Source organism: Harpia harpyja, chromosome 8, assembly GCF_026419915.1.
Source record: "Harpia harpyja isolate bHarHar1 chromosome 8, bHarHar1 primary haplotype, whole genome shotgun sequence".
Taxonomy (NCBI): Eukaryota; Metazoa; Chordata; class Aves; order Accipitriformes; family Accipitridae; genus Harpia; species Harpia harpyja.
Window position 1 is genome coordinate 48,827,850 of NC_068947.1, and position 27,509 is coordinate 48,855,358.

Below are 27,509 nucleotides of genomic sequence, written 5' to 3' on the forward strand. Positions count from 1 at the left end.
TTGTGCCATGCCACGCTCACTGACGTGTGACAATGACTGACCCTGAAGTCACAGAAACATTATGGGAAGAAAGGTAGGGTTTCTCTCTCTCCCTTTTTCTTTTCTTTCCAGAAAATAAGCAATTTCATTCTAATTGAAAGCATGAGGTAAAGCATGAGGTCCTGGGAACCTCCCCCCTCCCCAAGATAGAGCTCCAGCCTCGCTGAATTGTGCCAGAAAGGTCTGATTGGCTTGGATAAAAATCAGAGAAGCATTCACACTTCCATATAAGCCTACATACCCACAGTTTAGTGCTCATAAACTCCCACAGAGGGGGCATAAAGTTCAAATATTGACTAGATCTGCACACTGACAAAATCTGACATTGGCTTCAAAAGAACTCCATGAACATAACCAGCCAAAGACTTAACCAGCCTTAAAGCTGAGAGGAGCCTGAGGCACAACATTTACATCCAGACTTGGACCCAAAGCGTATGTTTATATTTTCCCCATTATATAGGTATAGGAAACCCTCATTCTCTTGGTCAGACCAAGCCTCCCTGTCCCCAGTACTATAACAACCCTAGCTATAATAATAACAGTAAGAGAGCCCTTCCTTATTAGGTGCTAGAAACTACTGTGTATTTAATGCAATGCTTCACACAGCCATAAGCACAAAAGTCAGTAAATGCAGAAGTTAAAGTTTCCCACTGTAATGCTGAGTCTGCCGCACTGCGCATTCGGAGAGCTGTATGGAAGAAAACAGACTAAGCCATACATTTGACTGGAAAGCCAGGCCCAGCAATTACTGCATCTTTGTGACACTACAGATAACGCCTCTGGCTGGACCTTCCCTGAGCTCTTCTGCTTGAAGTTCAGGACCATAATGACATATTAATGTATGCTCCATCGGGCAGCATCCAAAGACAGAACTCCAAGGACAGCCTGAACAAAAACCAGCTGGTACGTTGTATTTCTTATGGGTGCCACTGAGGCCAGAGCCAGTTCATGGGTGGACTTGCCCATACCAAGCAGCCCAGGGCACAGGCTCTGGTGAGGAGGGGTCCCAAGCTGGTGCCTACCTCAGTGACACTCTGTTACTGAGTCCAGTCAGTCAGGGAAGTGTTACCCTTCTGCCTCCCGACTCTTACCAAGGGAGGTAAAGGGGTCCTTCTTGTGTGTCCCTTCTCTTCTCTTTTGGCAAACTCAAATGCAGGAATACACAAAGTGCCAGTGATTATTTGGAAGCCTGATTGGTCCAAACAGACTAATTCTCCTCAGTTAAAGGAGCCTCTCCAAAACAATAGGCAAAATTTGACTTTACGTTTTTTTGAGTAGGCATTCATAATGCAAGTACATTAGTCATGCTGTGTCACGCTCAAAGCCCTTGGGCTGATTTTTAAGACCCTCAAGTTGTTGGGCTAAGACTAACAGCAGAAAATCTGGCAGGGACCCTAGCCTACTACAACGATAACGTTCATGGGAAACCATGAAATCGCCAAGAGAACAGGTAAAGTCTACAGAGTAAAAGCTTTGTCCACAGCAGTCACAGAGCTATAGGATTCTCTCCTCAAGGACTTTTGAGGAGAAGGCACATCAGTGCCTTCCAGAAGGAACATGGGAAGCATTCCTTTCAGTGCCTACAGCACCTACTTCCTAAGAGGACTAGATGATGTGCAAGGAGAGAGAGCAAAAGCAAAGTATGAAATTTCCTTAAAATCCTGCCAAGAAAAGCCCAAGTGACACATCAAGAAAGAGGACCTTCCTATCTCTGAGTAAGACCTGATTATCTGTAACTGCAGTAGGGAAGTCAGATCATATGATGATGAGCATGCTAGAAATAAAAAGAAGGAAAGGCAAATGACTCAGGCCTCTTCTTCGTTTCTGGCTGGTCAGGCTGTACCATCTTTGTGGCAGGAGCTATGCATACATGGAATATTAAGATTTCCTTCTTGGTAGAGGTCTCTGGGAATAAATCTAATGTAAACAGCAAAAATGAAAGCTAGACAGATCCATGTTCACTTCAGATCTGTTTGGGTGGGAGAATGGGTGAACCATTCCATGCTACCTGGAAAAAGAAGAATTAATTGAACAGAAAACCTATTTGATCAGGACAGCCACGTGACAAAGTTTGTTTAAAAATTAAACAGTCTTTCATTTAGACAAACTTCATACAATGGAGCCTAGCTGCCACAAAAATGGGCTCCATGCCCACAGTGCCCTTTATTAGATACTTTTTAAAAACCTCAGTGTTAAGAATAAGCACACCAACTAAAAATGCATACACTGATGTTTGTTGTGACTAATTTGACCTCTTGAAAGTAAGACCTATTAAATCACACTATTTTTTTGCTAAGTTTTAAGTTTCCTTGGGACAGATTAGGTCAAGAGGCCTCAGGCAGGTAAGCAAACCTCTTATACACAAACCAGAGAAGGCTAGATCCATCTGTTGAGGACTCGTAAGCAAAAAAAGGGGCCTGAGGGGAATAATCTGTAGCAAACATATAAAATTCAACCCATTTTTAAAAGTGGGTGAAGACTCCACAGTAGAGGCAACCTATAGACTGCAGATAGACAATATGCACCAAGCTCTGCCAGTATCTCTTACTTCGGCCCTGCAGTCTTCCCTGCTTTTCCAGCCCTGGGCTTCTAACATATCTCTGCCAGTGCCCTTAACTCATCATGTACATGCTTTCCTGCCATACCAGGTCTTTGGCTCTTATGAAGAGAAACAGCCAGTTATGCCAAAATGTGTGGCGGTTTTGTGATGTCAAAAAAAATCCCACATAGGACACATTTCACTTGCAACCAAAAATTATGGACTTTGACCTCAGATCTCTGGAGGTGAAGGGACTGCATCAGCTTCCTGCAAAGCAAGTCCCTAAATGCGGCACTTGTACGAAACTGGGGCACAATAAATGTTTTCTTTGAGCAGAACCTGCAGCTCTGAAATTCCTGAGCAGCTCTGATCTCCTACAAAGCTGAGTCTTTGGGGCATTTGGGGGAGGTGAGGTTAGAGCGGCAGTGAGCAGCTCCCTCCCACTTCCAGGCGTTTCTGAGGTGGTTTGATTACTTCAGATGTGGCTCCTGATGAACCAAAACAAAGGCTGTGATCAACCCTGAATGCAGGGAGGTACAGACTCTAGCATGTGCTTTACAACAGGACTCTATCGGCGTTACAGGGTACATGTAAATCACAGAGCTGGGTCTCTCCCGAAGGAAGATTGGATGTGGATGGGGATTTGTAGCAGGGGCTGTGCATGTATGTGCAGGCACAGAAAGGGGTGGGTGAGGGGGTGTCCAATCTTGACACTTCTATAATTAAAACTGGGCTAGCGGCTTAGAAGTTGGAAGAGGCAGCTGGTGTCACACAGACCCTGCTTGTTCTGCCAGACAGCCAAACTGTCCTCATTTAAAACTACAATAGAAACCAGATGGAGGAGGAGAAGAGAGCACGGAGCAAGGCATCAGTCAGAAGGGAAATTGAGTTATAAACATACTGCACACAAAAGACAATACTTCTCTTCCCCTAGACAAAAATAAACCAGGAGGGCTGTCGCAGTAACTTGTTCCACTCTCACTGGCTATCACCTCCAAGCTCAGTGTACACAGACATTCACCTTCACCAGGGTCTTTTCCATGACCGCAGCTCATGCCACCTCCTTTACACGTGTGCTACTCCTGCCACGTCATGTATCATGCCTCCCTGCCCTTCTGATCCCTCTGGCTTCCAGCGCCAGCAATGGGCACTGAGCATCTCACCTCCCAGCATTGCTGGGATGGCGGGGGGGGGTCTCCCTTCTCCTATTTCTTCCCAGCCATGGTGCCACCACCCACCAAACCTCCCCACCAGCAAGCAAGGTGCTCATTCTTTGCCTGCCTAACAAAGGCGTCATCTGGCACAAGGCTAAGCATTTTGGATCAAAGCTGGGGAGACCTTTAAGCATGTACCTAAGCAAGTCGCTAAGCAGCCCAAGAAGGAGGGGACACTAGGAAGAGAGGGAGTCACCCCATCCAAGAACCAGCGGGAGGATGGCCTCCTGGCCTCCCACCAAAGCCAGCAAAGAGCAACAAAGACCTTGGTCCAGCAGGAGATGCAAGCAAGACCCTGTGGCCTTCAGTGCTGCCTTCTAGAAGAAACTCTTAGTCTCCATGGGCTACAGAAGGACCTCGGGGAGGAGGTCGCTAAGTCAGCCACCCTAACCAGTCAGTGTGAATACCGCCCAGTAAGACTGTGCTTAAAGTTAGCTAACTTGGACTGGGTCATATGTTCAGGGTACACTGGACTGAATAGCAGCAGGCTTCATTTTTGTCTTTATCCTTCTGTTACTCTCTGAGAGGGCTCCTTGCAAGGATAAAAATCAGTGACAGAGCTACTCAGGTCCTCCTTAGTGTTTGGTTTATGCCACATGGAGGAGGTTTCACATACTTTCTAATTTTATTTTAATTCTAGTTCAAGTAATGGGAGGATAAATGCAAACCTTTCATTTCACCTGAAACACCAACTTTTTGATGTTTGACTTGCAGGAAATCTTTTGTTTGGTTTTTTTTTTTTTTAATTTCTCCCAAAAACAAATCCTGCTCCATAAAAAAAGTTTTGGGCATTTTTATTTCACCATTTTGGTTTTGTTACGTAGTAGTGTTTTTTAAAATTGTCTTCCATTGCCCTCAATACCAGTACATGCTTCCTATCATGCTATGTCAATAGCATGACAATAAAGGTCAAAATAGTCTCTTGTTTCAATTTAAATGACTAAATTAGGAAATATTTCCTCCTAAAAACTAAGTGTTTCAGTCTGCACTAAGCAAGAGTTGTTATTTTGTACAAACAAAAATAACAAAACAGTACACATTTTAGAACATACTAATATATTAACTTGGCCTCCTAATCACAGGAAAGGAACAGCATTGTATAAATGGCAACATACTTGAGAGTCAGTATCTCTGATGTGATGTTTTTCTGCATTTCCTGATGCTTCCTACTTTAAATCATGAGCTTTAATGCTGATTCACTAGAATTTCTTTTTTTTTTTTTGCTGATCTTGTCTCAGTTTTACTAGGTGTAAGGTTGGCTGAGAAACAGATTCCAGAGGAGACCAAACTGTGCTCTCCTCCCTGCAGCTCGCCTGAGCCCTAGTCCAGCACAGCAGTCATGATTCCAGTTTGCCTGCCCAATGCATAGCCCTAACCCGTGGCAGCTAAGGATAAATCCTGCCTTGCCCCCTGGTATCATCTCCTTTGCCTTCTACCATCTTCTTTTCAGTGGTGGCAAGGGATGGAAAGGACCACAGCATCCGAAATCACTGCAGAGGATCTCTCCTGCTCAGAGATTAAGTTGGCAGAGCTGGGGAAGGGGAGGATTTGACCTGCCTGGATGTAACCGCTACAAGGACAAACAGAAGGCTTCAGTGTCCAGGATGTCTATGCATACTTTTCAGCAGCACTAAATGCATTTTACAGAAGAAGAAAAAATAAACCGTCTCACCATCAAATTCCAGTGTTTAGTTTGGCTGTTAACGCTGAGCTACCACAACCCCCTCCATGCACACACACACCTGTGTTTGAATAGCATGAGATAGCTAAACAACACCAAACAAGCTTAAAACTCCTCGCCTCTTCCCCTTTAGCTGCCATGAACACAGTTAAAAAAAGAGACAAATAGTTGGCACCGAGGTGATCCTGTCTGCATGGACAGCACAACTGAATCACCATATAAGTCACACGCTTCATTTTTTTTTTCCTTTCTACTTCTGTGGGAAATGTCTCTGCAACGTCACGAAGGTTAGCACAACAGTGCCGTTCCCTACGATGAAAGCACCGTCCTGAACGCAGTTGTGATTCTGGTGGGCAAAGACATAGGCAAAACGGATCTTGAATCTGTCAGATGCTGCGAGTCATCACCCTCCATGGCCTGCGTGGGAAGTGGAAACACTGAGCACTGTTCGGGATGTGGCACGCTGATTTCAAGCGAATGCATTTCAACACAGCTTGCAGGCCCAGTGTGAGTTTGAATGAAGTCAATGGCACCACTAGCAAGGGGTTTTTTCCCATTGATATTATACCCAGCTTACATCTCACATATCTAAATAAGATGTGTAGGAACACCTGATTTTTCCAGAGCAGATCTGACAACTGCGATGTTCCAGGCAGAAATGAAACAGCCTGTGGCAGACCTGGCCAGCTCATCGACAACAGACTTCAAAGAAAGCCTAAGAGAAAGCACTGCACAAGCAGACATCGAGTGCTGACTCTCAACCCCAGCGGTCACCATGCCCTTCTGAAACATGACTAGTACCTTGATATAGCTGGCAAATTCTGTCATGCAGGCACTTTTGAAAAGAGGTTGTACTAAATACTAGAATAGTTTTGTTAGGAAAACATCCTGCTGTGGGTTTCCTGAAAAAAAAACCCAGATAACCGAACAGGATATCTCCACTCCTAACTTTTATGACTCTGTGATACAGCCACCTTGGAAAACAGCGGCTTAGGTTCTGCAGGGCAGGTCAATGAGCTGTGCACGTCCTCAGCTAGCCACCTGAATCCTAACAACTCTGATCCACAGCAGATTAGGGTGGATATTGTATAGCGTTTTGTTCAACACAGCACAAGCAATTGAGGTAATTAATTCTGGAGGTAGGAGTAACAGGACAATTTATGCAGTCTCAGAAAAGGAACTCGGGTATAAGTATAGAAAAGATCAGAATAGTTTTGAAGCTGCATATATTGACTTGACCTCTATCTCCATAAATGCCTAGATACTATGAGGATAAGCAGACTATAAGACGGGAATTCTGCCATTAACCTCGTTTCTGATGACACATACTAAAACCACTACCAAATCCAAAGGCTGTGTCAGCACTGATGGAGCACAGGAGGGAGCGGGGCACCGCCGATGCTGCAGCTCAAGGGAGCCGGGAGAAGCAGCCTGCAAGGGAAGAGTGCAGGTAAGTGTTGAGTGCTGGGATGGACAGACAGTGATGTAGGCTCCAGCTGAAGCCTCTCGAGTGCCTGCTGTCTTTCATCCAGATCAATAAACAAGCTGATGGACTGCAGGTGTCACACTGTATCATGTTTTCTTTCCTTTCTCTGCTCTCTTCTTAAGCGTGGACACCAATGTAAGCAGTGCTAACCTACTTAACTGATGGCAACAAAGCAAGGAAAATATATGGACTTCATAAGTTTTTTCCTCCCCTCGACAGATTTTGACCTATATATTTTCATTTACAAGAGCTTCAGAAGCAAGTTAGAAAACAAACAATGCACAGTCTCCACCTTTTACCTGAGCCTGCTAGCTGATGCAGACTTGCTCCGTTTCTTACAGTTCCAAAATTACTCTGGAGGTAACTTGTAAGCTATTACACCCATTTCTTGACTGTAAAAAGAGTGTAGAAACCAACACCTCCCTTGACACATGGGAATTCTTACACGGGATTCTTAGGATGCCAGAATCTGGAGAAAGGCAATTCAAGGGGATCAACGCATACTCCCTACCTGGCTGTCAGTGTTAGTTTGTTCCTTATTCCTTTCTGACTCGGACTTTAGTGTGCCAGGCAATAGGGATCCAGGTTTCTCTTTATAAGGAAGCCTTTTGGGGCTGTTTGTTAGAAAGAAAGTCTTGATGTGCATCTGAAAAATACCAGCTAGTTAAACAGTTTCAAAATCCTTTGTACTGTGCCTTTCACAAACAACACTTCCATATACTGAAATCTATAGGAATGTCTATAGAATATAGAATTTGTCTATAGTTTCTGTGCTGTTCTGTCACGCTATCTCACTGTTAGACAGATCCTTATTCCACTTTCATAGCGATGGCATGCTGGTGACAAAGCAACTAATTCCCAAATAAATGCTCTTGGAAGGCTTCAGGAAAAAAGAGGCTGCTGTCATCCTGCTGGTGAAGAGACAGGGTGAAGGAAGGAGCTGGGCACCTGTCTCATGAACTCTGGTGCTGCAGCAAAGCGGGCTGCTCTGCAGTTCTCTCTGCCATTCTTTCCCAGGAAATTTCAGTTGTCCCTCTGAACGTGCAAAGGTAGGCTGGAGGGCCGTCAGCACTCATAGTTCTCCTTCCACGCTTGCTGCACAGCAAGTCATTTACAAGCCTATACGACAGCCATTCCCAAGCTTTCAAGCGCACATCCAACTGTGCCAGCTAATGCAGAACGGCAGTGCCAATGAGCTCAGGTGTGTGAAAGCAAAAGCAGGGTCCTATCACCCCACTGAGAGCCCAGGTTAATGTTTGGTAGCAAGGTACAAAGTCACTGAGAAGCTGGTCCTGAACCAAGTCCTCATATGGATGAAAGAGTGCATGGCTGAATCTCACAGTACATATTTATATCTTTTCTCTTCTTTTTATTTTGCCCTCTGCCACACTGATGGCCTGATGCGGACTGACACTAGATTATGCAGCAATGTTCTTTCACTCAGGCTTCTCACTGATCTTGCCTCTAGGCTCTCCTAGTGAAGAGTGGATACAGCAATTTCCAGAGGTTATTCCAAATGGGCTGTTTTACGGATAGTCAACAACTTAGGGCAAAGAGCAGGGAAAATTGCTGAGGATCACTGTATATCACAGACAGACAGATGAGGAGCCTAAATACAAACCCGTAAAGGCTGCAAATGAGAAGTGAAAGGCAAATGAAAACAACCTTTTGAGAAAAAGTAAATAAGGCTTTATGATGTCAATCTGATTGAAAACAAACATGCAAAGGCACTAGCAATAATCAGTCATTATAGTTTGAAGCCAAGCAGCACAAAATCCATTCCATCTTTGCTCAGTTGCTGAGCATATATTTAGACTGAGTGTTTTCATTGCAAGGCTGTCTGGGCCTGACCCAAAGAACTGCACTCATACAAAAAATCCCATTGAATTCAGCAGTTTTTCCCACAAGAGAAAATAAAAACAAACCTGTTTGTTCTACTCTCTCTTTACCTCTTACCATGGCATGCAAATACTAGCAAATGAGGTGCAGGAATGATAGAAGCATTTTCATCAGCTTTACAGAAGCGTAAAATGATGGTGTGAGGTGCAACCCAGTGTGGAATTAAGACTGCTGCTGGCAGCGGAAGGTCACCTAGAAATGCTCTTCCCAGCCCCGCTCAGAGGAGGCTGAAAACAGGTCAGTCTTTATTTGAAGAGGATTAAGCTGTGGGTGACTCGGATTGCTGATGTTTTTCTGGTGAAACAACGTGCTGTTCTACCCATCCTAAGAAACGCCCAGGGCGTACGATAGCCACAGCCTGTGGGCTCACTTGCTGTATCTGAGCAGCATGGAGAAAATTCTGCCAGAAGCAGCACCTGGTCAGACACACATACCTCTATACATAAATGTATATCTATGTATATATCAGCATATACATGTGTATGAATACATATACATATATGCACATATTTGTACATATACAACTATATTCGTTTATGTATGTATATATGTGTGTGAGAGGTTTCATGTGCATTACCAGGAAATTCTTCTTAGAGAAATAGCTTTTTTTTAATAAGGTGTTAATCAAAGCCTAATACCTAAAGGTGGTATTTACAGAGTCACAAGCTGCAAAAGCCTTGCTAGGCTGATGTCATAGGTCTGGGGGATACATCACTACATGCTGGTGCTCTTGCTTGTTGAAGCTTGCTCAGCCTGTCGGAGAATAAGCCATTGCCACAGATGTTTTCCATGCTCTCCTGTCCCAGGCAAAGTGCATTTACTTAGTGCATGGCCCTGCATGTTGCTACGGTGCTGAAGGCCTTTCTGGGTGAAGTACTTACTCTCTGCCAAGGAAAGTTGTTGGTTTGGGGGTGGATTCCTCAAGCATGCATGGATTTCTACAGTAGCAAGTGCAGAACCAGTCTCAGTGGATTGGTTTCACTCAGTAGCTTAGTTAAGAAGGGTAGCTGATGGGATATGGGTCATTTTGGCTACACCTTTTCATCTCCAGAGGCTGCAGTCCTCTAAAGCGTACCTTATAGCCTTGATTGCAGGGTTCGTATTTTCCTTTCCATACACCAGGGAGGGTAAATAGCTCTAAAAGAAGCTGCTGAGAAGCCTGGCTCTAACATCTGGATGTGGTTCTGCACCTTCAGGGCTTCTTTCAGAAACAGCAGGGAATACAGCAGTGCTCCATCTGCCAGCCTTGTGGCAGATCAGCACTCCGCATATGTTGCAAGAGGGCAGCTTGCTCACTCTCCAAAGCCTGCGAGAATCATCAAGGACAGCAGAGAAGGCAGAACAGCATTTGCAGATGGTGTCACACAGCCTCCTAGCCTTCTAAAGGCTGATGCTGGGCTGGGATTGTTTAGAAGAAAATATTTCCTGCCATGGTATTTGTGTCTACCTCCACCCCAGGATGTCAGCACATAACTACCGAGATGCACCCAGAGCATACGGCATGGTTTCTCCAGGGCTGACCTGCAGGGACCGTACCTCTGCAACTGCCTGTCAGAGGGGTAAGGGTATCAGAGACAGAAATTAGTTCTGTCAGAAGGTCAGTGATGAAAGGAGGCACGGTATGGCTTTTACAAGCCCTACTAAAAGGGGAAAAGAAACAAAGCTGAATAAAATATTACAGTGTGATGTTATCTTCTTATTCCCCAAGCAGGCTTCTATCCCCTCACCTAGTAGGGATTAGACAGGAGAGATATCTATCTATACGTTACTCTTCTTTGTATTCCCAAGGCTCTTCTGCCCCCAGTGGGAGCAGTTGTCCCCATGACTTTCCTCCCCCACAGAAAATCCCCCCAGTTTCACACGGGATACAAGCCTCTCCCTCCCCTCATCTCTCAATAAATATGCATGCCAGGGGTTATCAAGCTGAGGGTCATTCTCAGTGCTAACAATGGAAAAAAAAGCAATATCCAGCTGTTACTAAAGTAGTAAATCTAGTCACTTTGCAATTGCGCTCCTCAGTTTCCAAGCCCCCCAACAGATTCCTGATATATTCCATATTTTGCTCTTTATTTTGTTTTCCATTTGGCACAGGACAGGCTCCAAACCAGTTTGAAGAAAAACAATCCTTTTTTTTTTTTCTTTTTTAACCCCCTTTTTTCTTTTGTCTTTTTTTCACCGCGCTATCTCTGCTCCAAGTCAGGCCAGGTAGCGCTTATCATTTCCTCTGCACTGCAAACACCAGCGTGCATGAGTTTCCTGCCGGCGAGTCCTAAACCGCAAGCTGACATTGTTTTCAAGGCCCCTCTCGCTCGGAGGCAGGAGCAGCTCTGCCGCACAGCTCTTCCTGTTGATGTCAGGCCCCTCTTCCTCCCACTCTTCCTCCCAAAGCAAATGGGCTTCCTGCCGGCATCTGTGTCCTTTTCCATGAGGACCAGCAGGAGCCATTTTCCTACACAGCGGCCGGGGGACACAAAAAAAAAAAAAAAAAAAAAGAAAAGCTAGCGGAGACAGGGATAGAATGGGGAGGAGCAGGGGTGGATGGGGTTTTTTTCCTAGCGATGTTGAAGAACATCTGGGGCCTCTCTCAAGGAGGAGGAGAGAGAAGAGATAAGAGGTCAAAACAATAGAGCTATGTCTCAGGGATGCCGGTATTTGCAAGCACCAGAGAAATCGCTTATTAGCAGAGAACATCAGAGACTAATTACAGCTGCCGCTTTCCCACTGCTAAGGAATGTAAGCTCACAAAAGAAAAGCTACAGCCACGGCCCCCGTGCTCCAGCGGCGCTGTCATAAGCTGTGGGAGATGCCAAGACCTTTACGCTAGACCATTGCCTTCATTTTTATTCTTTCAAATGGAGGATTCTCTACCGTTGCCAGCACTGTTTCATCAACAGTGGAGAAACAAACTGGACAGCAATTGCAGAACACGGCTTATGCCAAGCTGAAGCACTTCAGCTTCACCGACTGCCATTGCATGAGCTGCTGCCCCAGCAGAGAAGGGAAAACCTAACCAGACACCATTTTGGACCTCCCCTGGTCCATGGCATTTGAGGTTTGCATGTCCCAGTGGAGAAGCTGATGGGCTTGTCCCAGCTCCCACCAGGAGGTTATCAGTTTGCTGCACAGTGTAAGAAACAGCCCGGGAACGTGTGATTACGGGCTCCGTCATGGTGGGGACACACAACAGAGCAGAGCGTGAGGAGAACAGCCAGCCATGGCTGCGGCATTGCCTGCCCTCCACAGCGTTTCAGCCACACGGCTCCCACGGCATCCCGCACAGGGTGAGGAGCTGGCTTGCGTTAGGACACGTTCCCCTCCAAGCAGAGATTTCCCATGACTGGGGAAATAGAGTCCCCCAGCATTTTCTATACCACATCTAAAACTATAGCCAAACAGGTTGGGGTGGGGAGGGGTCTACTAAGGGGTCCCTAGCAATAACCAGAACAGGACCTTTCCCTCAGACTCTCAACTGCTGCTCCTGATGGTCCTCTGGGATGAGTTTCATGTATATTTCAATAAAATATATTGTTATAATGTGTTTTTTCTCCTTCTTTTCCTATCTGATGCCTGGTCATCTTCCTGTGTCACTGTAGGAACTAAGCAAAGGGTTACACTTCCAATCTCTGGCCATAAACTGCCACAGGCCACAGAGGCTGACAAAATTACTCTGGCCTCATGCAACTGCAGCCAGCAGCACATGTGGCCCCAAGTCCGGCAGAGCCAGCGGAGTTGCAAGAGAGTGAACTGGGGCTTAGTTTTCTTCACAAGAAGAAATTCTTACTCAAGGTGCAATTGCAAAATCTTGACGGCTGGTGCGGGTGGAAGATGCAAAGGAAAAGAGACCACCTACTTTCTCACAGCAGAAGCTGGCCTGGGCTGCTGAAATTCACAGTGCTGATATTTAAGCAAGCATTCCCAGCCGTAGAAGATGCACCCTGCATGGCTAAACACAGCTGGAGCTGTGCCACTGCCCGCACATGGGGACGGGGGACTGGGAGAGGACATGTCCCTCCGCTTTTTAGGGAGCTCCAGCTTACACATTGCCAATGGCTTTTCTGAAAGGTGCCTATCGGCTGGCAGTGCCAGCTAAAACCTGTGAGCGCTCTGCAGGATGGGACCCCGTTTCCAAAGCTGCTCTGAGAATAAAACTTTGACGAAGGGGCACGCAAGAGAGACGGGCTCCGCCGAGCTCACATTTTCCCGTCACGCTCTCCCTCTCTTCTAGTACGGCTCGCTATTCGTGAATGAATTACCTCAATCCCTCTTAAGCAATGTACTGACCAGGAAAAGGGCGTGGGGATTATTAATGGAAAAATCCTTGAATCTTTTAGCCCTGTAGCATGGCTACAGTTACAAGGAAAACAGGATACCACGCTGCATATGGGGAGGAGGAAGAGAAAAGGAGCAGAAACTCTAATGATCTACAGGGACTGACTCGCAAGGAAGAACAAAGTGGCGGTGGTAAATAGGCACAGCTGGCCCAAATTACCAGGAGAGAAACGAATGCACACAATAGCGGTCTGCACGGCGTGCAAATACCACGGAGGGAAAGGGCTTGCTCTGGATGATCAAGGGGTTGTAACTAGGAGTGACTGAATGAAATTATGAGGGGAAATTTAGGTTGAATGGTAGGAAAAACCTCCTAAGAGTGAGACATAGTATCATGTAGAATTGCCTTCTCAAGGGAGGGGGTGGGAGCCACGCTGCCTGGTTATTTAAAATTAGGCAGGAGATTACTCTGAAGGGAACGATCCTCCATGGGCTGCTGTGACAAAGACAAAACAATCTTGCCAGCCTTCCCGTGTTGTTATCAGGCAATGCCTTTTAAGCCACAGTGAGATCCCCTGGAAGAGCTTGCTGTGTTAATTATAAAGGAAAGCATATAGTGCCAGCACTCGCTACAACAAGGGACAACCGCAACCAGCAGCTGGAGTTTAAATTGGATACTAAAGCATGCGGGAAGAAAGGCTACTTGAAAATCTTCCAGTAGAATGATTTTCCAGTGGGAAAGTGTGCATTTCACAGGATCAAAATGGTTCACCAGAATGCAGGGATTCAGTTTGATTTTTCAACCAAAGGAATGCTCCAATATATTGTTTCTAGAAGGTGAAATATGTTCACTTCCATATCATTATTTTCAATGTAATGTAACCTTTTGGAGAATTTTTATTTAGGGGAAGCTTCTGCTTTTTTATTCCAATTCCAGATGAAAGGAAGTCTTGTGGTATGGGAAGATGGAGCACAGTGCAAAACAGGAACCAGCTCTAATGGATATCAAGCGATATCATCAATGACTGGCTAGTGTTTGCTCCTCTCTGTACACTTCTGAGGACAGCAGCACCGTTCTTTGCAAGCTGAAGCCCAGAAATTGTGTGTGTTTCTCGTCAATGAACAAGAGAAAAAGGAGGCGAGTGTCCTAGGGTTTGCTTTTCAACCCTCGGGATACAAAAAAACCCTCATTTGAAATCTTGCTTGTATCTCACGTCCCCCATTGTGAGGATAAAACCCCAGCACAGTCTCACAGAATGTGCTTAGTTTCCGTCAGCAAAAATCTAACCCCTTGGCGAGAAGTCATGAATTAACAGAGGATAAGTATCGTTCTCATCCCATAGGTGCAAAAATGAGAAACAGAAATGAGTTGGCAGCCTGAGGTTATGCAATGAGTTAGTGGAAGAGCTAAGGTTAGAGCCCATGGTTTTGATTCCCGCTCTGTAACTAAACCACACATCCAGTTTTCTTGTATCTGAACTCCTGGTAAATAGAAACTTACCTTCAAAAGTTCAGGTGTTGGTAAAGCGTGCAGACATTGCAACTGGCTTGTTAGAATCACTGACCCAGAAAGTCGATTTGAAAATCTCACACAGATGTGTTTTTCTGGGAGACACTCAATTCTTCCCAAGCTTCTACCAAACCAGAACGACGCTCCCTACCCAAACTTCTAGCCAAAATCTGGGCACACGGACTAAAATCTCAGAAGGACATTTGAGTCAGAGATCGCCAACCAGATTCTTGGAGCAACCTTTTGGGTTGGTTGTCCTAAAAGTTAGCCTTGTACCAAAAGACCAGACTTCAGTACCCCTATGCCTGGGAATGTTCGGAACTGGATCCACACTTTGTGGCTTGGTCTCACTTCTAATTATTTTCTTTTTTTTTTCCTCTTGAATGGTTCTCTCATAACTAAATACCACAATAATGGCAAGAAGCTACCCAGGGGCCATCTGGGGAGAAACTGCATTATTTCTGATCATTTCAGGGAAGGGAGGTTGGTGGGGGGTGGGAGGGGAGGCCTGAATTCACTGGAAAAGATGTCCTGTCTGTTCACAGATCAGTTATACCAAACCTTGCATTCCCTGCCTTCTGACTTCTTCCATCTCCTCATCTATCCACTGGTTTCCTTTCTTTACCTTTCATTTTCATTTCACACGGCACTCAGTTTTCAGCATAATTTTCTTCCCATGGAGACCAAACTCAAACCCCACCTTTGGGACCTGGGCTGAGGTTTAAAATCCCTCCCCAGCAAAAAGCCACTTGGATCTGACATTTACGATTCAGGCCCGTATCTTCCAACTGCAGCTCTAAACTGGATCAAAGACTTTTGTTCCTAGCTTTTGTTCCCAGCTTTTGTTCCCTTCTCTGTTCCCTTGAAATGTCAGCAAACATGATGGCTTTGTTGATGCCGTCAGGGTGGTCTGACCGCTTCCCACGCTGGGCATGCAGATTGGGTAGCCGTGAAGCAGTCAGCAATTCACTGGGTGTCTCCTCTAGGATGTTGTTGTTCCTCACACCAAGGCAGTGGCCTGAAGCAGCAACAGTGCCATGAAATCAACAGAAAACAAATCCACCTCCAGCTGCCCTGGCTCGCACAGGGACACGCAGACTGTTTGTTCCAAACCAGCAGCTGCCGATGTTGCCGGGAGGACGGGAAACCATGCTGGGAACTCAGGGCTCTCCTCGGAAAGTGGGATAGATATCCACCCCTTCAGACGTTCCCCACTTTGTCCGGAGCAAGGCTCAAAATATATGTGTTAGTGCTGCCTCCTGAGCTGACAGACTGCAGGGCTGTCAGAGCTCAGAGCCCTCACGGCTGTTCTAGCTCTCTGCTGACTTCCAAGTGGAAATGGTTTCTCTCAAGTCCAAGTGGGGGGACACAGGTATGTCACACCCCAGACACCGCCTGTGACCACCCCAGATGCCCCCAGGGCCGCTCTGAGATGACCTGGGACCTCCTTGGTTACTGGCTGCTCCTTGATCAGCGTTGGCTGCGCTGCGGGGTGGGGACAGACAGCACTGCCGACCCATGTTGTTCCCTGCAAAGTTATAGAAGAGCCTGGGCAGAGCCCAGCAGGCTCTGCCTGGGCCGTGGGAAGTACCCGCAAAAAGTTGTCTGCCCGCTGTCACAGCATCACAAAGCAGTTTACAGGAGGGATGGCGAAAAAGATAGGCTATGAGTCAACTACCAACCACAGGACATATTTCTCTGCCCCATCACAGGAACCACTTTTAGCCTGCACTGCCCAGTGAGGGTTGCCTTAGCATCACTCCTCTGCCCACGCAAAGTGTTTGTACCAAGGAGGGTCCTCAGGGCTTCCAGGACATTTGTCCTGTTGTCTCTGCTTTGCCTGCCAATATGCGGCTAAATATCGGTCGTGGCCTCTCAGCTGTTCTGAAATAACGTGTTTGGCTTCAGCCTGAAGAGCCTGGGTAGCACTGCTCTACTGCGCTATCCTGCTAGCCATCATGTTAAGGATGTGATCATATTTAGGAATGAGCTGAGGCTCTTCCTGCTCTCTGCTCTGCACCTCTCAGGTTCAGCCAATCTTTTCCTACCACAATGCTTTTTCCCACTGTTTATTATTCATTTTCTCCAATTACAGCAGAAGAGGGCCCTGGCCAAAGAGGAATTTTGCAGCATGTCTCAAAAAAGATCATATTTGTCTGCAGCTTGGCTTCATTTAAGGAAGGTCATTCTGTGGTCAAGCACTCTCAAAACAGACAATGCCTTGTCTCCAGGTCTCCAGAACCTCCAATCCAAGTACTGACATCGAAGCTTTCAACTTGAGTCCTCCTCTGATACATATCCAACCTTACCAATACTTTCTCAGCAGTCTGTCCTTCAAGAGATTTAGGCCAACACAATCTACTTCTCTTGGAGTCGATGCTACCACCATCTGCAATGCCACAACAGTGCTACCTGCTGTTGATAAATCCACCTAAAATTTGGTTCTTTTTTTCAGTCTTGACACCAGTTGTGTTCTGGTGCATTCCTTGGACTTCCCTGGAGCTCATTTGTGGCTCACTCTGGTGGTAACAGGGAAAGCATGGATGTTGCAGATGCACTTTGTCACAGGGCAGATTCGCAAGTACCCACGTCACGTAGACGTTGCTTTTGTTCTGCTGTTTCGCCAACCTAAATCATAAGCCCCTTTACGGCTGGGAACACTTGCTGTACATGCAGATTTTAAGTACTTCCACACCAGTTGGCTGCAGCATCCCAGATTTATACTAGTGTCACTGAGGTCAGAAGCTGGCCCGATGCCATGCAGCCTGTGCTTCTGGAGGAGCTCAATGGTAAAAGGCAGTATGCTGAAAAGGAGGCAAGGTGTCAGAGTGCTGCAAGGTGCTGGGAAAACTTTTCAGAACCACAGTACCAAGCTGAAGACACCCTTTCTCTGCCAGCTTGTGAATCCCTTATACTTCTTCTGTCTCACTGTGAGAGACCCTGTGTGTTGGAGCACTTGAAAGGACACGTGGGGTGCCAAGAGCCACATGCTAGGGAAGGCTTGTGATGCAATGTGCAGCCAAGGAGTATGTTCCTAACCGGATCCCTTGGCTTGTACAGCCCTGCTCCATCCAACTTTGCCACACAGCCCTCCACGTTCCCTTCTACTCCATAGCTTCACACACCAGAGGACAGCTGAGCAGGGGACATTCAGTCAGGCCAGCTGTGCCCCTGGCCCACCTGAGCAGAGTAGGAAAGGGGCTGCAGGTAGACACATCAATACAAATGCATGAAGTGCAGACACGGCCGGCATGGAGTACAGACCAATTCCCTGGTCCCCTGGGCACAGATCGTCTCATGTAGACCTAGAGCCTGGTTTCACACGCAGCGTTTGGGCCATCCCAGGTTTTAGGATGGTTCTGGGTAGAGATGGGAGTCAGTTGTATGAATCCCGCTCATAATGCACTACCCTTGATCTGAAATGCTGGGCATAATGGCATGATTTAGCAGCATAGTCTGGTTCATAACCCCCTTGGTTTTGCAGTATGCAAGCAGACGTTTGGGTGGATGATGACTTGTTGGACTCGGACTGGAAGGGAAGATGGCAAAGCGGATGGGATCACAGTCAGGTGTATATCAGCAAGCTTGTCCTGCTCAGAAGAAACAAAGGAAATGTTGCAAAAGATAGTGGCATTCCCAGGGAATCCACTTTTTATCTGGTTTGCCTGGCTGTGACCTGAGACTCCTTTATAAATCGCATCAGGAAGGCAGCACTGGCCAACTGAACACAACAACTAATCATGAAATCCAAAGAATATCCATTATGTGCTCAGCTAGTGACATTTTAAAGCCTATAATGTTTTGCATCTGTAGTCTCCTGGCCTGTAGTATATACTCTCAGTATATATCTACTGAGCTAGAGACAGACTCAGATAAAAACCCTGCAGCTGAACACCCTGGATTTCAGAGAAGTTGAACTCAGGCATCTGTACTTCAAATTCAGCCCTGATCAGAGCAATCTAAGAAGAACCAGTTCAAAATGAGCTGGGGTCCAGACGGGCATCTTCATCTCCCACTCTGGGCAGGAGACAGCAGAGGCCAGTGCCAGACCTCTGGAGTGTAATCCAAGCAGGCTCTTGAGATATGCAAAACTCAGGTGCAACTCAAGTCAGATTTGTAGACCCGTAGACCTTTGTAGAAAACAGACACAAGGTCTCAGTCCTCTTTTACACAACAGCCTGGGCACTCCTGACAGGAATCTTTATAGAGCATTTGAAAAAGAGAATTGGAAAAATATGAATTTGGGAAACAGGAAGGTTATAACCTTGCTAGCACAAAGGCAAAAGCCATTGCGCGCACACAAATTTAGAAGCAGCAGCAGCAAAATCCTTTGAAGGAAAACACCAGTGATTTTTATTATTGCCTTATATGAGTGCAGAATGTTGCAAAGTTAAACAAAGCAATTATAAAGCTGGGTATTTAAAAATACTTAATGCTTCACAGTCTCCTTTGAGATGAATCAGGTATCCAAACATCTGGGGACTGCAAAATCCATCAGGAAACACAGACAGATGAGACACATCAAGACAGGAAGGTTCAGGGCTGCCATCGGAGAGACAAGGAACAGCAGGAGATTCCCGCAGCTTCTTTTGGGTAAGAAATGTTAGTACTACATGGATGTGTACACTAAACAAAAAGAGGAAGAAAAAGAGAGGGCTAAAAAAGGTTTTTGCAAGTCTCCTGCTGTTCTGTGTCTTTCTCACTTTGCTCTGATCTCTCTGTACATGTCACTGGCTGGCAGGATGACTGCTTCCTGATTCATGATTTCATATTTAATTCTTTCTATATAAAAGGAATTTAAAGGAAATTATTACAAATGGTTTGGCCACACTACATCAAGTCATTGGAAACTATTTCATTACCCCTGACGTTTTCTTTTTTTTCCTCCTTTTTTTTTTTCTCCTTTAAGAGAAAAGTTAGATGCTTTCCTAAACGCTTTCCAGACTTGAGCTATTCACAGATCGCACGTGGAAGGCAAACACAGCCCAGGCCTGAAAGAAAGAGGCTCTCATACTGGACACCCCAGTAGCTTGGGGCGTCGCAGGCGGTGTCCTCGGCAGCATTTCCTTTCAGAGAGCCCTTGCTGCATGAAAATGCTTTGGGTGTAGCAATCCTGTGCTCATCCCACAGGCGCTTCATGAAAGAGGCAACTGTTCCATGTTGGGAATTCAGAGAAACCTCTGGCCAGCAGCGGCTGCTGGAGGCGCCCCGATTAAAGGCCCATTGTTTTGACCACTCCAGCAGTCCCGCTAAACTGGTCCCTGATGAAGCCCCTGTCTGTCCAGTGGTTTGAGTAGAGGCAAATAAGTAAATACGGTCGTTGTGGGGAATAACAAAGCTTGGGGGAACCAAGGAAAGAGGAAGCAACAAAAATAATCCTTTAAGGCACTATGTTTCTTCAAAGGCAAATGCCAAGGAGTTGGGTTTCTGGGCTGTGTTTCTTTTGTCTTTCTGACTCCTGGATCTTGCTGTACTAAGGGCTTTGAGACACTAACAAACACATTGCAAACACAAGAAGGGGTGTTGCAGGAAAAGGGCGTTGAGATCATACTTAATCAAACTTCCTTACATTTTGATAGCTACAGTGCTGCCGTGTAAGTCAATCGTCTCTTTGCCTTTGCAGTTCTCTGCAGCCGACACAGCTGAGCCACACACTTCAGGCCAAGACCTATATCCTGATGTTATTACATGGCTGGTGGGTTTCAGAGCAAAAAAACCACCAGGCTATGTTCATCTCGTTGCACAGGTCTATCTCAAAGGGGGACAAACTGCATGATCTAAAAGCAGGAACTTTCTGGAGACTGTAAAATCAGAGAAGTTTTGATTCATAGCACAGGCTTCCAAAGCAAAGGAAGCTGGGGCACCGCACGCCCTCAGCAGGCAATGAAGCTGAGCACATTTAAATGTTAAGTCTTGAAAGCTTATCCAAGCGAGACAAAGCTGCTCTTGCTCACACCCATAGACTCTGGAACTGATCAGAGAGACTGAAGCTCATTTTAACACCAGTTAGGCACCAAAGGGGGAATAAAAAAATGTAGTTAGCTGATGAAAAAATGTATCACTCGCAATGCAGTAACTCAATGGCATCTCCTTCCACTTTACAAAACCAAGCTTGTTTCAAGGGCTGAAAGGAGCCAGAAATAATTCCCTCACCTCTCGCCCTGGCTCAGTTTGGGGTAAGAATCTGGAAGAAGAGTTTTGGATAACAGAAGTTGTTGGCACTGTGAGCATCTTCCTTTACTCTCCACTGTTTCTGATGAACACTATTCCTGTCTATCCTTTGGCTGTCTGTACCCAGAAAAGCATCTCTTCTACTGCTCTAGCCCTACTACCAAGGCTGCCAGGATTTTGAATTTTGCTCCCACTTATAGCCCTCTCTCTTCTACCATTCATTGGCAGTCTCCAGTAGTTCCAATACAGTCAGTTTTGCTCTCAGACTAGTTTTTCCAACCTTCCCCTCCTCTGTTTAAAGCATATTGGAATTTCCTCACATGCTTTCTCCACTCCACCTTTGCCCTTATTCCCTTTCCGCATTCGTTCCCTCTGGTCTCCTTTTTCTTTTCTCTGCCACACTTCTTCCCTCCCAGCTGTTTCTTAGGATAAATTATCGTTAGCTTCTATCAATAACCTAAGGTTGCGTCTGGTCCCAAAACAAGAATCAATTGAAATTGCTGGCGGTGACTTGTAAAGGGTAGTCCTTTCCATGATCCAGTAATGAACCATGTCCCTTGGTGTGCAAAGAGAAAGCTGTGTTATTGCATATTCTCCCTTCTAAGTCAGAGACTATAAAATGAAGATTGCAGTCTTGCAGAAAGTCTTTGTAGCAATTTTTTTTTTCTTGGTTTTTTTTGCAAGATTAGCAGAACTAAAGACAGCATCCTGGCCAAATTCCAGTTTAGGGTAATCTCTTCTGCTATTTCAGATAGATGCTGCATTGTTTTTCCATTTCCTAGACCCAGAGGTTAGGTGGTAAATGGCTGTCATGTTCTCTTCAAAGCTAAAACATCACGTATCAGGGCAGAGGCCTCACTAACTCAGAAGGAAGCGCTAGCAACCTTCCTCTCTAGGTATGTAATGCCACCCTGGTGTTCCTCACACCTCCCTCTGAGGTTCTTGGTAGGAGGCCTGCCCGAGACAGGCAAGCTGAGCAAGCGCCATCCTTTTCTGCCTTCACTGTCATTCAATGTGGCACTCCCCACTGCTGCAAGAGCCCAGTTTTCAGTACTGGGTAATGAAAGCAGCTGAGACCCTCCACGTTTAATAATAATAATAATAAAACCAACAATAATACTGAGAACTTTCTACCAAAAAGAAGACAATACCAGCATCATTTAACCACTGAGGGGAGTAGGATGTGGAAAAAGAAGGAGCGGCATAAGGTCTCTCACTGAGTCAAGCCATGGCAGGAGCAGAGCTGGCCATAGCCTGTGGCATGCCACTGATGTGACTCCTACCACCTCCTTTGCTCTACACAATTCAAACTCCAATATCTGAGCAATTCAGCCTTCATTCATATACAAACACCAGAACGTAAAGAGAAAAGCAAAAGGTGTGCTTTTGAGCTGCTTATATCTCCACAAGGTCACCAAACCAGATGCGGGATAAAGGAAGCCAAGCTGAGAGTGCAAAATCTCATTTCACACGTGAACGTCCGTGCTCCCTTTTAGCCCTGAGTACTGCTTTGGCGTGGGGCATGGAGTGGATGGCACTGCCTGGGGTGCGTGTGGAGCTCTTCCCAATATTTCAGACAACTGTGCTGCTGGTAGCTCGCAAAAGCACTCGGCCGAAACCACTGACACATGTCAGATCTCCCAAGCAGCGTTACTGGCCCAGCCAAGTGAGTTCGAAGAGCCATCTGGCCAGGGACACGGCCACTTGCTCCCCGGACCAGGATAATTGGACATTGTTCGATCACTGAATTGCCACTCTGTTGGGCTGCGGGCTTGTCTCGTAGGGAGAAGCTAATTAACATGCAAACTGCAAGGGAAGGAGTGGGTCAGAGATGGCACTCACCCCTTCTTCTCCGCCATAATAAACAGGAGGTTTATGTGAAACCACAACGCCCCGACGCAGGGAGCAGAGAGTCGGTGGGGAAGAGAAAAGCCCCTTGAACACTTCCCATTCAAACCCTAATATGGGAGCCCTCATCAGACATGGGAGAGGATTTTCCTGCCATACCCAGGTTTTTGTTTGCAGTCGGTTCCCTGTGAACTTGCGAGCAGGCCCCCGAAGCCACCCGGAGATCTCAGCGGCGCTCAGTGCCACGCTTGCTGCCTCCTCTCCCTTGTCCCACATCGGCCGAGGTCTCGCTTTTCACCACCACAGCCCAACCAAAGACCTGAAAGCACTGCAGAGACAGGACTGCACTGTACATCCCAACCTCCACACTGCTGTCACCCTGTAGTAAAGCAAGTTAGGCTTGTTTCAAGGAGGCAGAAGTGGGGAAAGGGATAGAAATAAGGCACTTATTTTGCAAGCTAAAATATCTTTCCTTAAGCACAAGAATTGATGTCAGGTGCACTGGCACTGTCCCCTGAATCACAACTATACAAAATGTTTTCATATCCTGCAAACATTCTCTGTCAAGAGGCAGGAACGCATTTTTCTGAATTTTCCCATTCTCCCAGAGAAAACACACATGTCTCTTTCCCCTTTTTCTACCATTGCTCACTTAAATGTGCTTCATAGGTATATAATGTTGCAAAGAAAAGCCTTTCTGTCACCCTTTGTCCATCCGCTAAATCCTTCCACCATCCTGCAGTGAGTTCAAATCTGTAGTAAGAAATGTATGAAAAATCCAAAATAGGGAACCATTATTAGGGCAGGGATAAGCCTCCAAAGCCCTTAGGATCCAGAGCTGCAGTTCACGTCTGTCTTTAATGCTCAAGAGCTAACATCAATAATTTAACGAGCGCCTTACATCCTGAAATATTTTACAAACTGCAAAAACAAGACTCACTCCACCCACCTCTGGGCTGGGAGGTGGCAGCTGTTGAGCTGGGCAGAGCAACACTACGTGACGGTTTAGGACACTGAGTAGAAAAACAAATCATGGCTCTAGCTGAAATTGCTTCTGGAAAGACGCAGCACAGCATGTACATGCGTAAAAAAGTCCCTATCCCCTAGAAACAAAAGATGAACCAGAGCTTTTTTTAAAGGACTGGGACCCTTGTTTTACCCTGTGCCCAAATGGCAACATTTCCCTAAACGATGCCAAGGCAGCAACTTGACTGAACTGATACTACGCTTGCCATCTTCTGAATCACCCACCCCATTCCTGCAGCAGATTTTTGGGGGCAACTCCCATGCAAGCGCTAACCAGACATAAACCTGCTTAGGGTGTAATTGCTGCAAGCATGGCTTAAGGCTGAACAGCAGCACACTTATTGAGCTGCCATGTTTAGGAGCCTAAGTAGTATCCAGTTAATCTCCTCAAATCTCATTATTGCAGCAGAGTGGCAGATGGGTATTTTAGCAGGCTAGAAATGAGGACTAATTAGGACTCCTAGCCCTTCTTTGTATTTATTACATTGGTTCCTTCCCTGCCTCTGAAGCACGCTCTGCCTGCCGCCCCGAGGACAGCGGGTACTGGGTCACCTGCACCTGGCTGACCTAGGGACGGGGCTGCAGGAGGATGTCCCTCCTCATCCAGGTTCTGCCAAGTCTAGAGAGGGACCCCAAACTGAAGCTATTGGGATCCGGAACTGAATTTCCTGGCTCAGACCCCGTTTGAGGCTCTACACCGCAAAACCTTGGGCAGCAGTATGTGACTGGCACTCGCAATCGAGCCAGGAAGGAAGAATAATTGACTCAATAGATCAAAACCAGCTCTTCCTATTTACCGCTCCTAAGCCCGCCTTAGGCGCAGACGCTTGATGTATTGACTTTGGCAACGTGCGCGTACTGCCATCCTGGCAATAAAGTTATTGAAATGGAGGGGATGGGGGGAAAACAAAAAACCCAACTAAGTAAGGGGAACTGAAAACACTTGAGAGAAGGGAGAATCCCCCACGCCCCCTCTGTAACCCTGAGCCATCGCCTCGGGCCAAACCCCACGCTCCTTTTAGAGATTCCAGGACATTTGTTTTAACTTTTTTTGCTGCATTCCTCTACCTTGTTGTACTTCTGGTTTCCAGCCGGGACTGGAAGGGAGAGAACAGGATTACAGAAGGAAGTCTGTTGCTCTATTTTTCTGGCTTGATTAGAAGCAGAAGATGCAATAAATCTCACAAGAGAGTTTGTTCTGATTTAGCCTCTCATGTATCTGAAACTACCTCACCAGAGCAAGGGTAAGGAAAAGGCAATACCAAGTGGAGCACACTAGGAAGATAAAAAGAGAAAGAGCAAAATGGTGAAGCTGTTCCCCTCTCTAATTGTGCATAAGGAAAGCAAGCAATTCAGTCCCCCCGACAGCTTATTTATTTCACACAAATTGCAGCGCAGACGCAAGGGACCCAGAAGGAGGCTTACCCTGCCTGATCACACCTCTGAACCTCCTGAGGTGTGACTGCCATCACTACCAGCAGCACCATAATGAGAGATGAATAGAAAAACAAGCACTAGTTGCACATGGAGCAAAGGGGTTTCCACATGCTGGTTGGCCCTGTTGTGCTGCCAAGCTGCCTGTCTGCAACAGGACTGACAATCACATTCACTGCTGAGATGCCAAATACAGAATACAAACAGTATCAAAATATCCCAACTGAAATATTCAGATCCAGATAAACACCCCCTCCACCCTCACCCCCCCCGCCCCGTATTTTCTCCCAGTGTTCTGGGTTTGCTAAATCAGCATTTTTTGATGAGCCAGTGAATATAGACAGTGAGATCAGGCACAGATCTAGCCTGGATTCTCAGCCCTGCATCCTGCATGTAGAGTAAGATTGCAAGCACGTCAGCACCTTTCAGAAAAAAAAGGTAGTACTAATGCTGCTGTGTTTGGTGAAAACCAGCAGTGGTATCCTTTAAATGAAGTTTGTACTGGAGAATCTGACCTGGTCTCCTGTCTAACGCTCTTTAGGAAACAAGTTACACAAGTTAGTTACAGCAGGAATGTCTCCTGGCCCTTTGGATGTTCAATCCCTATTTTAGAGATGCAGGTATATCTCCTCTAACCATTTCACCATGTGACCGTATTTAATGACATTACAAAACCAAACGCACACACGTTCCCAGATGGGAGAAAGCAAATAAAGGACATGAGATGTAAAGAGAGCTTTGCATTTGGTTTGGGGTTTAGTTTTTGTTCTTTCTTTAACTGTTCTGTGCTTTACAGAACTAAACAAAGCCTCCTGTTCCAGATGATAAATCTTCAAGCTGCTCCTGGCCCCAGAGAGCACAGGAGATAATAGCATTTCCAAAGGCATTTAGTTAGCTGAGCCTTGAGTGTAGAAGAGGGCAGAGAGAGGAGCTGGAGATAAATGGCTATGAACCCAGCTCAGCTGCTCAGGGCATATTTCTGAGAGCAGCAGCCACAGCTGAGAATCCTGCATGGGGATGCACGTTTCCCCTCCCCTTGCCCGGTCCCTGTGCTGGAGAAGGGCATGTAACACAGTCACCAAAAAAGAAACAGGTCCAGTCACAAGCCCCCAGCGGGGTGCACAGTGCCTTTGGGAGGGGCTGTACAACCACCACCTGAGAAAGGTGTGCTGCTTCACAACATTATTTGTAGGCTTTCTATTAAGCCAAAGCTCTGCATAGCTTTCGTAAGATGCAGCATATCAGCGTATTATGTAAAGCATACATTAATTCATTTGAGCTGGCCAGCAGCAAGACTGCAGAAACCGCTACAGAACGGGGGCCCTTTATGAAAAGACAATTCATTTTCAGCATTAACCAGGGCAGAAAGGATCCTTTACATTGTCCCAATTGCATGTTAGTTATTGACTGAAATTGCCAGCCTAGGCTGGGAGACCAAGGCCGATTTCTGATAGAAACCATATAAATTACTAGGAACACCAGAAGAATTAGGAAGAAAGTTGCCAGCAGGTTGAGGGAGGTGATTCTTCCCCTCTGCTGAGCACTGGTGAGCCCACACCTGGAGTCCCGTATCCAGCTCTGGGCTCCCCAGTGCAAGACAGACTTACTGGAGCTAGCCCAGCTCAGGGCCACAAAGACGATTAAGGGATTGGAGCATCTCCCATTTGCGGAGAGGCTGAGATTGTTCAGCCTGGGTAAGAGAAGGATCAGGAGGGATCTTATCATTTTGAATGAATACCTGATGGGAGGGAACGAAGAAAAGGGAGCTAGGCTCTTCTCAGTGGTGCCTCCTGACAGTACAAGAGGCACAAATTAAAAACTGTGAGATTCCATCTGAACACAATACTTTTTTACTGTGATGGTAGTCAAAGGCTGGATCAGGTTGCTCACAGAGGTTGTGGAGTCTTCATCTGTGGCGATATTCAAAACTCAGCTGGACACAGTCCTAGGCAACTGGCTCAAGCTGACCCTGCTTGAGCAGAGGGTTTTGTCTAGATAATCTCAAGAAGTCCCTACTCATCTCAGTAATTCTGTGATTCTGTAACATTTTCTCCTGCTGTTAAGGTAACTCTTCCTATATGGACATTAAATTACCAAGTCGAAGCAGCCATCCAGCCAACCCAGCATTGCTTGGAACTGGGGCTGTCACACACAGCATCAGCTGCTGGCACCAGGATGGACGTATGCTGGTTGGAGCCTAGGCCAGGCTGCTGCTCCCAAACAGGAGGACAGCAACTGAGGTAGAGGAACTGAAGGCACGTGCAAAAGGCGCGGGTTTTGCTCTATCCCTTTTGGTGCACTGTTAAGATCAAAAGTGCCTTCACCAGGCTGAAAATGGGGAATTTAATCCAGCTGCAGGGTCGTGTTCAAGGCAGGTGGCTGAGGCAGAAGAC

The 27,509-nt window shown here is 46.3% G+C and overlaps 1 protein-coding gene across 1 annotated transcript in view; it reads right to left on the minus strand.

Annotated features, from left to right (window-relative positions):
* The window catches only part of ARHGAP31 (Rho GTPase activating protein 31), a 59,344-nt gene that overhangs the window by 22,825 nt on the left and 9,010 nt on the right, over positions 1-27,509 (minus strand). The window lies entirely within an intron of this gene.